The 11,565-nt window shown below is 40.2% G+C and overlaps 1 non-coding gene across 1 annotated transcript; it reads right to left on the bottom strand.

The window, feature by feature from the left end:
* Positions 1-9,217: 9,217 nt before the first annotated feature.
* Positions 9,218-9,324, bottom strand: LOC142179679 (small nucleolar RNA R71). The gene has a single exon (XR_012708223.1). It is a non-coding gene; the product is annotated as a small nucleolar RNA R71 (small nucleolar RNA).
* Between the last annotated feature and the right edge of the window lie 2,241 nt (positions 9,325-11,565).

The raw sequence follows: 11,565 nt of genomic DNA on the forward strand, positions 1-11,565 counted from the left end.
CTTCTCATACAGCTGGTCAATTGGCTCAGCGATGGTTGTATATTATCTGGGAGGTCTGCGGTCAAAATTTGGTCTAGGTCTAGGGAAATTTTGGCGAGTGGGAGGTGATTGGTAGTGAGAGCGTTGGGCATTATAGACTTGGTAAACGGGTGCAGGTTGAGAGTATCTGGGTGAAGTGGGTTGATATGCGGGAGGTGGAGATGATTGGTAAACGGGTGGTGGATTTTGGTAAGAGGGTGCGGGTGCTTGGTAATTCGGGATAGACTGATATGTAAGTGGAGGTGACCGGTAAGTGTGGTATTTTAATGGTGATTTGGCTCCCTATGAGACCATCACGGCATTGACATCCTTCTTCTTGGACGTGCCACCAGACTGTAAAACCTTGATGGTGGCCTGCAATGCTTCAAGATTAGTAACCATACCATTCTTAATGCCTTCCTCAATTCTTTCTCCCAGCTTGATGATATCGGAGAATTTCTGGCCCTCGATCAACATCAACCTCTCATAATATTGTGGGTCCTGAGCCCGGACGAAGAATATGTTCATTTGTTCCTCTTCTAAGGCCGGCCTGACCTTAGCAACCTCTGACCTCCAATGAGTAGCATATTCGCGGAATGTCTCGATAGGCTTCTTCTTCAGATTCTGGATATAGAATACATTCGGAGCATTCTCTGTATTGAATCAGAACCTATCCATGAAATCCGATGCCATACCTACCCAGCTTGTCCATTTCTTGGGGTCCTGACTGATGTACCAGGATAAAGCATCCCCCTTCAGGCTTCTCATGAAGAGGTTTATATGGATTTTCTCATTCCTTCCGACTCCGACCAGCTTATCACAATATGTCCTCAAATGGACTTTAGGATCTCCCGTGCCATCGAACATTTCGAACTTGGGAGGTTTGTATCCCTCCGGAAGTTCAACATTTGGCTGAATGCAGAGGTCCTCATAATTCAGCCCCTCTATGCCTTTGTTTCCTTCCATGCCCTGGACTCAGCTGGTCAGCTTCTTGAGTTCTACTGCCAAGTTTCTGATAAGAGAGTCCTTGTCATCTGTCTCAGGTGCACTTGAGATTGGTTGAGTGTATTGGGGTATGGTATCTACGTAGATGGGAGTGTTGTGGGGGTGGTCGTTTGTGGTGTTCATTGGTTCAGGAATGAGTAGTGGAGTGTGGCATGTGTTGCAGTGTTGAGCATGAGTGGGTTGCATCTGTGGTTGTGGGGTGTTCTGTGGAGGTGCGGGATTTTGAGCATTTGGAAAGTTGACATCAGGAGCGGTGAGAGTGAATGATAAATTTGCCAAGTTCCGAACTTGATCCAGTTCTTCTTGGAACTTCAACAGTTTCTGCTCAAGTTGGGCAGCAGTTTCCTTAGCAATCGGGGTACCCTGAGGAATCTTAATTCTTTCAATTTCCTTTCTGGCGCTTGAATCTCCCATTCTACCTTTGTTCTTGTTCCGGATAGGACTCAGAGGAGGAGGAGGTGGAGGGCCCTTGGATCTCGTACTATATGATGATGGTGCCAGAATGCACTAACTAACCTTTAGGGAGGGGAATAAAAATAAAGAAAAACAAAAAAGTAACAAGTTACTGCGGGTTATGAGAAGAAAATGTTGCAATATTTAAACACATTGTGCAAGAATATAAATCGCGTCCTAATTTGGGTGCCTCGTTGTGTCCGAGGTAGGCCTAGAGACAAATTAATTTGGAGAACTTATTATGCTAAATGCCTCATTTTATTGATAAAAATAGGACGAATCCAAAACGATGCTAAATAACAGAAAATAAAATGTCACTAGTGGCCATTGGCCTTATTACATCATTAAAAGCAAAATAAAAGACTCCTAACTACTTGGTCCCAGAAGGACCTTCCCCAGATTCGGTATCTTTATCCCCCTCGAATAGCTTCACCAGCTGGCGCAGTCCTAGCAGCAGATAAGCTTGAGCCAAATGTCCGTCTGCATTCCCTTCAGCGTTTCGATAATCTTCAATCCTCTTGAGTAACTTTCCTTCTAGATCCACTAGACCCCGCTCCAAATACCCTATTCGCTTGTTGGTGCTGACAACCATATCCTTCCATTCCTTGATCAACTTTTGATGGGCTTCTTATATTTCCCGATGCTCACTTTCACACTCTCAAATCCTCTTGCGTAGTTGATTGTGCTTAACCCGTGCTTCAGCTTTCTCATCGATGATTCTGTGTCCGTGAATGAACCCAGGCTGACCCATACCATTGTGATTATCTTCCAACCAACCCTAATAGTGCGGCATGCAACCAGCGTGATACTTGTCTGGCTCAATAGATTCTTTCCCCAAAACGAGCTTGCAATGCCACATGTGTTGAGCTTGGCATTTGTGAGGGCTATCATCGTCCTGGAAATCAACCCTAAAGTGACTCATTTTGTCGACCCTTGGTATGATTTGCTTTCTTCCCGCCTGCCTCATGGCTCGGAGGGGAACGTAGGGATAAGTTCCTCTTAGACCGATGAGTATGAGAAATGGTGCGTCTCGGGATCGAACAATGAATTCTTCCGTAGGGAACCATTTGACCATCCACTGTACCTGGTCTTCTTTTAGATTCTCGAATAGCTCCACCCATCTTCCAGCGTCCTCTGGCTGAGCGAACATGTTAGGCATATAATTCATACGCCTTGGCTGGAGGAAGGCAATGTGATCATCCCAGTCTCTGCATAAAATCTCCTGTCGGTATTCTCCTTTCTGGAGGTGTTCCATGAGCCAGAGCTAAAGTAATAAATTGCATCCCTCAAAATGACTGGCCTTTCAGTGACAGTTGTCCAGAGCCCGGTATATCTCAGCAACAATCATGGGCACTATACTGAAAGGTTGTCCGCCAATTCCTTCCATTAGAGTCTTGGTTACCATGGCCAGTCTGGTGTGGATCCTAGCCTTCTTTGTAGGGAACACTATCATCCCCAGGAAATAAAACATGAATACGAAGACCCTTCTATGAATATGCCCTAGTGAGGTGAGGGCAAACTCATCAGAGTAGGTGCGGTATGACTTGCTATGGCCGTACCTCTCGTACAGATAGTCGAATGGGATATAGGAGTCTTTCAAATAGGTCAAGTCTGGGTTCTTCTTCAGTCCCATCATCTTAAGGAAACCCCTACCCTTGCGATTCTCTGGCATAAGCAAACCCGGAGTCTCTCAAGAAATACCAGCTAAGCCTCCTATTTCTTCGAGCAAATAAGTCATTTCAAGGTGCCTGAAGCGGAACACGGACCTGTCACTATCCCAGAACAGAGTTGCAGCCTCTATGATTTTGTTATCAGCTGAATTTCTAAAAGAGAAGGCAGATTCCCTAAGTATTTTCGGACGAGTGTCTGATCACTGGAGTGGAGATCTTCCCACTAATTTAGCAGCCTTGGATGAATATTGGTTACTATGCCAAATCTGGGGACTTCGTGCCTCTTTTTTTGCAAAATAGAGTGTTAGACCCTTACCCCGCTAGACTCGACAATTTAAACCAATAATTAGCATAAAAGCATTTAGGTCTCCAAATAAATGCACAGAACATGTAGGTGTCTGTTTGGGTTTCAGGGAAACCCGATGGACTTTGGACAAGGCTATCTTAATGAGTCATTATGTGGACAACATAACTGACTCGGCTAGGTTTAACCATGATGCATGCATAGTTATACAGAGTAAGGTTTCTATCGGGGTGTTAGACAGGTACCCTTGAGCGGACAACTCAAGAGGGAAAGAAACGGAACCGTCGACTGCACCGCTGATCGACTGGTTTTACCGCAAATACGCCTTTGCCGAACTTAAAGGGTGATAATATTAGAAGAGCGCAACCACTCATTATAAGCGTTGTTATGATATTTGTTTGGCACGAGTGGAATATGATGTTGAAGATGCAGTTTACAAGAATGAAACAAATTGACATATATTTTCACGTTCATAAGATAAATTATTACAATAATTTCAGTAATTACAACAGTATTGAAATAAAGCAGTAAAGGAAAGCAGCTAAAGGAAAGAAAAAACATGAAGAGCCAAGTCAGTTTCGTAGTGAAAGAATAAAAGACAGTAAATAAAGCAATTAATGAGATAGTAAAGTCACAAGCAACATGCAATGGTAAAAGCCTAAAGAAGATCCCCAACAGAGTTGCCATGCTGTCGACGCCCCCTTTTTCTCTAACCGTGGAGTCAGAAATTGGGTATACGACATTGGGAAGGACAACTCTATTCCCTTTCGAGAATTTGGTTTCGGAATTGGAAGAGTCGCCACCTAATGATTATAGTGCATTAGGACACTTTTTTTAGAAGAGTTTGAGTTAGAAAACCAGAGTTCGGGTAAGGGCTAGAAATTATCTCGAGAGGAACGTGTTAGGCACCCCCCTCAAGATCCACTAGTGTGGTTCCCGGCTATGTTACAATTGTGACTTTACAAGTAAACAATCAAGGCTCAAATAAGGATTCGCATATAACATTGCAGTCAGGTTGAAAACTTCGAAGGTAAGTAGAGAGGACAGAAATTTATGAAAAAAAAAGATTTGAATGGTTTCACAAGAAGAGATGAAAGCAAATAAGGGGAGGGGGTCCTAGGTTTACGATTAATATGTATCACTTCAATGCAATACCCAGCAATCACTCCTCAAAAAAGAGGGGTCACACGTGATATTAGCGCATCGATCATCATCTCCATATCTACCCTTCCCACCCCGTTAAGGTATTAAAGCGCGGAATAATATCGTTACTTATTGCATGCTATTACCCGTCCCAATCCTATCAGTACCGGAGGCATATGGGACTACTAATCCTAAAGGGGAGGGAGTTGGGGCTTTTGCGTAGTTTTCAAAATTATAAAAATCTAGGCGACAAGCAATAACAGATAGCATTTAAAAGGGAAACAAATAGCAGTTAAGGCTCAAGTCGGCCTCCTCATTCAAAGCAGCAGATTATTTAGCATGACTTACAAATGCTGGTTTGGTCTGTACTTAACGTAGGAAGGGTGGCTAATTTATCACATATTTTCAGATAAGAAGTCTGAATTAGGCCTGCCTGCTGGTTGTAATTATTAAAACTAATGTAATTACTAAATTTTACCCTAAGGCTTGTCTAGGCATTAAACAGAACCTATAGGCATGATATCTATTAGTTTCAGAAATAAAGAAGTAAACTGATTGTAGAAAAAGAATTGTCAATTACAGGGACATAAGATCTGCAGGCGTTAAACATTATTGCTACTGATTTTAGGCTTATAAGCGAGTTGACGACTCAGGTTTAGTTAACAACTCCTATAGACATGCTTTCTAGGTGTTACTGATTTGAGCACTGTTATTGCTTATGCAGGAATACTATAGGCAGGTTGTCTACATGCAATTGATTAGGTATTTAAATCCTATAATAGGTTTTCTTAATGACAGATGCAGAATGCAGAAAGTCCTATAGGCATGGTGTCTATATGAAGATGCAGAATTTTAGAATCGGCTTACAAGCATGGCATCTTTATGAAATTGCAGAAAACCCTATAGACATAGTATCTATATGAGTGTAAAATTTCAGGAGCATAGTAATTCCCTATGAACATGGTATCTACCCCTCGCATGCATAGTCCCCTACCCTTTTCCACTAGCCGACCCCAAATGTTTATTACAAGATTATTACAGACCAGAATGAATTAAGAAAAAATATATATCAGAAATTAAAGATTCAAACCAAGGAGAGCCTAATTCAGACCCCATGTCTGAAATATGAAACAAACCAACTTCCAAAGATCAGATTCCAAAGCCTTCTCTTATCTGGGGTGTTTCAGAGATCCAATGAGTTTCAGGAACTCCAGGCAGTGCTTACACCCCAAATATATTGCAGATTTAGATTATAGTGCATTGTGGAAATGCCAGCTCTCAGATGTCCAAGTTCAGAGGGAACTCAAGGTCCCAAAGCAAGGCTCAAAAGAGAGGGGCAGAACTTAAGATTCTAGGAATAGGTGTAAGTGCACAAGGGGGAAGGGAATCAAAGAGAGACAGGGCAAGCTAGTGGTCATGCCCAACAATTGGGATGCTGGCACACCCCTGACCAGCCTGCTAGTCAAGCATTGAGAGCTAGGATCCATTGTGTATCAAGCCAAGGCCTGGACAGTAATTAGTATACTGTCAGGCCAAGAACTTAACTCAGCACATAGAAGGGGATAGGGGTAGAGGATTCATAACAGAAATAGAAGCAAGGAAGAAAAGTATTTAACACAAATTACTGAACATAGGCAGTAGAGTAAACAACTGTCTGAAGCACATAAGGGTGAGGCAGAAAATTAAATAAAGGACATACCAGTTTCAGGGAAACAAGAAAAGAAAAGCAGTAGTTTTGTACAACCAACAAATAGTCAGAAGATCTTAGAAGAGAGCTGTGAGATTATGTGTGTAAAGTGCTGAATTGAGAGAGTGTGTGTAAGAGTACGCAATTCGAAGTGTGTTGTAAAAGTATTGAATTGTAAGTTAAGGCCCTTCCAAGGTGCAGAAGGGTCGTGCCCCTTTTATAGTACAGAAAACAAGTGAGAAAGGTAAGGAAATAACATTGAAATCAATCTCCCTTTAGTTAAGGGATTCTGATTTCAATGGGTAAAAGCCAATTAAGGAAAGTAGTTTTGATTAAAACCTTTTCAAAGTAGCACAAAAGGGGTAAATACAGAGAAGTTATTAAAGGAAAGAATTCAATAGTACACGGCTTGGAAAAAATAAGGAAAGGGAATTAATCAAACAGCCAGGGAAATCAAAATTACAATTCAATTCGAATGAACCAAGTCAGGAAAAGGTAAAGGAGGTTCAATTAAAGAAAAATCAGTAACAATCAATCAAACCCTATTAGAGGATTTCAGAATCAATCGAAAACCTTTGATGGCAGAGTCCTTATGTATAAACCACACAAATATGTGAATACCAGAGGGGCTTGTCAAATTATTTAGAAGAGAGTTTAACAAAGAAAGGTTCAGAATCATAAGCAAGAAGAGGTATAAGTCTAGTTCGCAGACTCACAATGAGTCTGAGAGTCCATGGTCCCGAAGTGGACTAACTCGCACACAAAAGATCAAAATGCCAAGAAATCCCCGAACCTTAGGGTTTCGAGTTGAGTCAGACAATAGAGATGAGAAGGCAAACCATTCAATAGAGGCTCAGGAGTCTTTTCCAAAGACTTATGGGAAACAAACAGACATGATACACAGTCAAAAGCATGGAGATCACGTTTTGAGAAAAACTCTGAACTTAAACAAGTTCAGAAGAAAAAGTGATACAAACTTAAGAAGCAGTAGATGAAACACATTTAGCAAGAACACGAAAAAAGTCCAGTAAAGCAAACAAAAATTGAAGAACTTAACAGTAAACACATATAGTAGAAGAGTAATGAAAACATAACAAGGATAATCATGTGAGCACAGGAGTAACATGTATAAAAGAAAAGTAGAAGGACAATATAGGCGTGGTAGAAAAGAAAACATACGAACATAGTATAGCCACATACATACAAAGAAAAGAAAAGGAAGAGTCAGAAAAACATTTTAAGCTTTTCAGAAACCCTAGATCGGAAAGAAGTAATTTTTTGAAAGAAAAATTGGGGAAAGCGTTTTAAAACTCCAGTAAAGCACAGATATAGCATAGATTTAAAAGAACAATTAGAGAAAATCTCGAATAGCTAGGGTTTAAGAGGAACCCTGGAATGATAAAGGCTTGGTAAGAGGTCTGATCTAAGTCGGATAAGGTCAGAAACAGCCTTAGAAGACCAAGAGCCACCAGAGCAAAGTCGTAGATGGCCAGAATCTTCGAATCGGTGAAGATTTGAGTGAAGACCTTCGAGGTCTGGCCTCGAACCTTCGAGCATCAGGCATGCAAGAGCCAGAGGATATGAATATAGGTTGTCCATGGCCTGAGAAGCCATGGATTCCGGTGAAAACACGGTGAAACAAGGCAGGAGGAGGCTAGGGTTTGAGAACCCTCGAGCGAGTTTGAGATAGTAGAGGGTTGCAGAGGCAGCGGTTGGTGAGAATGAGGTAGGGTAAATGGGTCGTTTGAATTAAAAAAGGAAGGGGATGAGGGGAGTCGTTGATCTAAAGATCAACGGTTGGGATTAAAAGAAAACCAGGCGGGTTGGATAAATGGGTAAAGGGGTTGGGTTAAATCGGAATTGGGCCGGTCCAATTGGGTTTCAGAATTGGGTCAATTAGGGGTGATCAATTTGGCTATGATTGAAATAAAAATGGGCCAGATTTTAAATAGCCAGTTTTTCCCTTTTTATTTTTATAAAAATGGTAAAATGATCTTGAAAGCAAATTAAAAGTACTGAGCCAACGAACAATATATAAATATTAATTTAAAAATATTGGAACCAATTTCACAATTATAAAATGCTATTAATCTTAAAGTAGGCTACAATTGCAATTATATGCGATTTAGCTTTTTACATACCAAATAAATTTGTAAAAATATGCAAAAATTATATTAACTATATTTTGGTATAAATATGGGAATGAAATAAATTATTCATCAAAATTGATAATTTTGGGAATAATTATGGGTTTTGTACTGCTAAAATAGACAATAAATTGATTTTAAAAATCTTTAAAAATTAGGGAAAAATACCAAAACTCTTGGGTATGCTTATATATGTATACACATGTTATTTTGAAAGTGTTTTGAGTATAAAAAATACATAGGGAAAAATTGGGTATCAACACGAGGGAGGCAGCCCAACTCAAAAAGAAAGCTGCAAGGGATGCTGAGGAAGCAGCCTTTAGGGATGCACAAATTGCTTATGCAGAGGAGAGGGCTCGAAGAATGGCTCAGAATTAGCCTTTGGGTGTAGAATAGTTCGAAAACATAGCTCCCAGCCAACACAGACCACTTGGAGATTATGCTAGACCGGTCTACAATCAAGGTTTCTCAAGTGCGAGACCACTTCTAGTTGCAGCCAATAATTTCAAATTGAAGCAAGGGTTGATCCAAACCCTTCAAAATTGTCGTGTCTTTAGAGGAAAGCAAAACAAAGATCCAAACAATTATCCAATGGACTTCGAGGAGATTATGAACACCTTTCAATACAATGGTGTGTCACAAAATGCAGTATACTTAAGGGCATTCCCCTTCACACTCAAAGATAATGCAAAGCACTGCACTTCGAAGCTTTCCCCGGGGATCAATTAGAACATGGGAGGAGATGACCAGGAAATTTCTTGCTAAATATTTCTCCTCAGCTAAAACGGGCAAGTTTAGAAGAGAAATCCATAACTTTTGCCAGAACAAGACTGAAACTGTGTTTGAAGCTTGGGAGAGGTTTAAGGAGATAACGCAAAGGTGTCAACATAGCAGAATTGAACTCTAGATACAACTCAAGTACTTTTGGGATGGTTTGACACCAGCCTCACGCAGAACATTAACCAATACAGTTGGAGGCCCGTTGATGAAAAAAGGTCCAGAAGAGATAGTCACAATTCTAGATGAGTTATCTGAAGATGCAAATCAGTGGCCCTTTGAGATTGCTGAAAGAAGAAGATCAACTGGTGTTCACCAAGTTGATGCTAACACATCTGTGCAGGTACATCTTGATGCCATGGCCAAAGAAATAAGGAAGTTGACCTTAGCCTCGATACATATTGGGCCTTACACAATATGTGATATATGTGAAAGAGGACATCTTACTCATGAGTGTCAAGCTTCAATGGAGGAAGTGAATGATATGGGTAATTATAACTTCAATCCAATAGGTCAAAAGCACCCTGATTTATCATGGAGTTCACCTGGGGGTACTGCAAATTCATGGCAACAAATCAACACAAGATTTTAAGGAGCTCCTGGTTTTGTGAATCAGCCGAGGTCACAGTTTCAACCTCAACAATCACATTAGTCTGGGTTAGAATATCTTAAATCATTTATTGTCAAGACAAATGAGAGATTAAAATCTCATGGTGCAAGTATCGAAGAACTTGGCACAGGTTTGCGAAACGTGGAGAAGCAAGTGGGACAAATTGTAATTATATTGTCTGAGAGAATCCCAGGTACTCCGCCTCTGATACTGTGAAGAATCCCAAAGAAACAGTAAATGTTTTGACTTTAAGAAGCGGGCAAGTGTTGAAAGAACCCACTCCAGTCCAAATAGAGGTGATACATGAAAAAGGAAGTCCGAAGGAGCTGAAAATTGAAGTTGATAAGAAAAAGAAAGGCAAGAAGAGAGTAGAGAAAAAGAAGAAGGAAGAAACTTCAAGAAGGGAGGAACATGATGTGGCGAGCATATGCCTGCTCTACCATTTCCCTTGAAGTTGTATAGAGAAAAGTTGGACAAACAGTTTTAGAGATTTCTAGATATGATGAGACAGGTGAATGTTAATTTGCCATTCATAGAAGTTCTCTTACAAATATCATCTTATGCCAAGTACTTGAAAGATATCTTTACAAAGAAGAGGAAAATAGAACAGACATCGGTAGTGACGCTCACAGAACATTGCGGCGCAATCTTGCAAAACAAACTTGCATAAAAGTGTGGTGATCTAGGTAGTTTTACTATACCTTAATCTTGAGGCACTTTTAACTTTGATAAGTCTTTATGTGATTTTGGTTCCTCAATTAATCTAATGTCTTTTTCTATTTACAGGAAACTGGAGACTGAGATTGGAGAGATAAGGTCTGCACCAATATCATTGCAGCTGGCATATCAAACAAAGATAATACCTGAGGGGATAGTTGAATATGTCTTAGTACAGGTAGATAAATTTGTATTTTGTGTAGACTTTATAATGGTAAAAATAGAGGAGAACAAGGAGGTCGCCCTTATCTTTGGAAGACCATTCTTAGCAACTGGTAGAACTATATTAGATATACATGAAAGAAGACTCATGCTTAGAGTAGGTGAGGAGACCATAACTTTCGAGATAAATGCAGAAACGGGGGTGAAAAAGGAGAAGCCAACTACAAGTGTTGAGGGGAAAGTGAAGTGTTCAAAAGAGAATGCTGCATTGATTGAGAGAAATAAGTGTGGGGTGTACCCCAAGAGGGGTGAGAAGAAGTTTTTTGCATGGATGTGTGCACTAGTTCGGGCGCGTAGAATGGAGCCCGACTTTGACTCAGACCCTGACTAGAGATTCAGGGAAGTTTCCTCTACCTTATGTTTTTTAATTGTGTGTCATGGGGACATGCCACAACTTAAAGTGTGAAGTGGGGGATATATTTGTATATTGTATGTATTTTAGTATTAGTTTTTTATTTTGTTAGTTGTAGTAGTAGAGATAGAGAAAAATTTGAAAAAAAACATAAAAATTTTAATCGACGGGTTTCTTGAGGGATTAAAGTTGAAAGAAAAAGACAAAAAGATTTTCTTAAGTTAGTGTAGTGTATCGATTCCCCCTTGGTTTTTCTTTGTGTCGCAGTTCTTTTTCAAGGGTTTTGTTTGAATCAGGTGTAGTTAGTTTTATTTTTGTTAGTAGTAGGAAATCTGGTGCTATGAGTTGAAATGGAAGCAATATCTCTTGACTTTATTATGCCTTGAGAATAGTGAGTGCTTTAGTTGTGACGCTTAGGCTTAGTTTTTGACTCTTGAATAAGGATCTTAAATTGTATAAT

This window comes from Nicotiana tabacum, chromosome 3 (assembly GCF_000715075.1).
Source record: "Nicotiana tabacum cultivar K326 chromosome 3, ASM71507v2, whole genome shotgun sequence".
In the NCBI taxonomy this organism is placed as follows: domain Eukaryota; kingdom Viridiplantae; phylum Streptophyta; class Magnoliopsida; order Solanales; family Solanaceae; genus Nicotiana; species Nicotiana tabacum.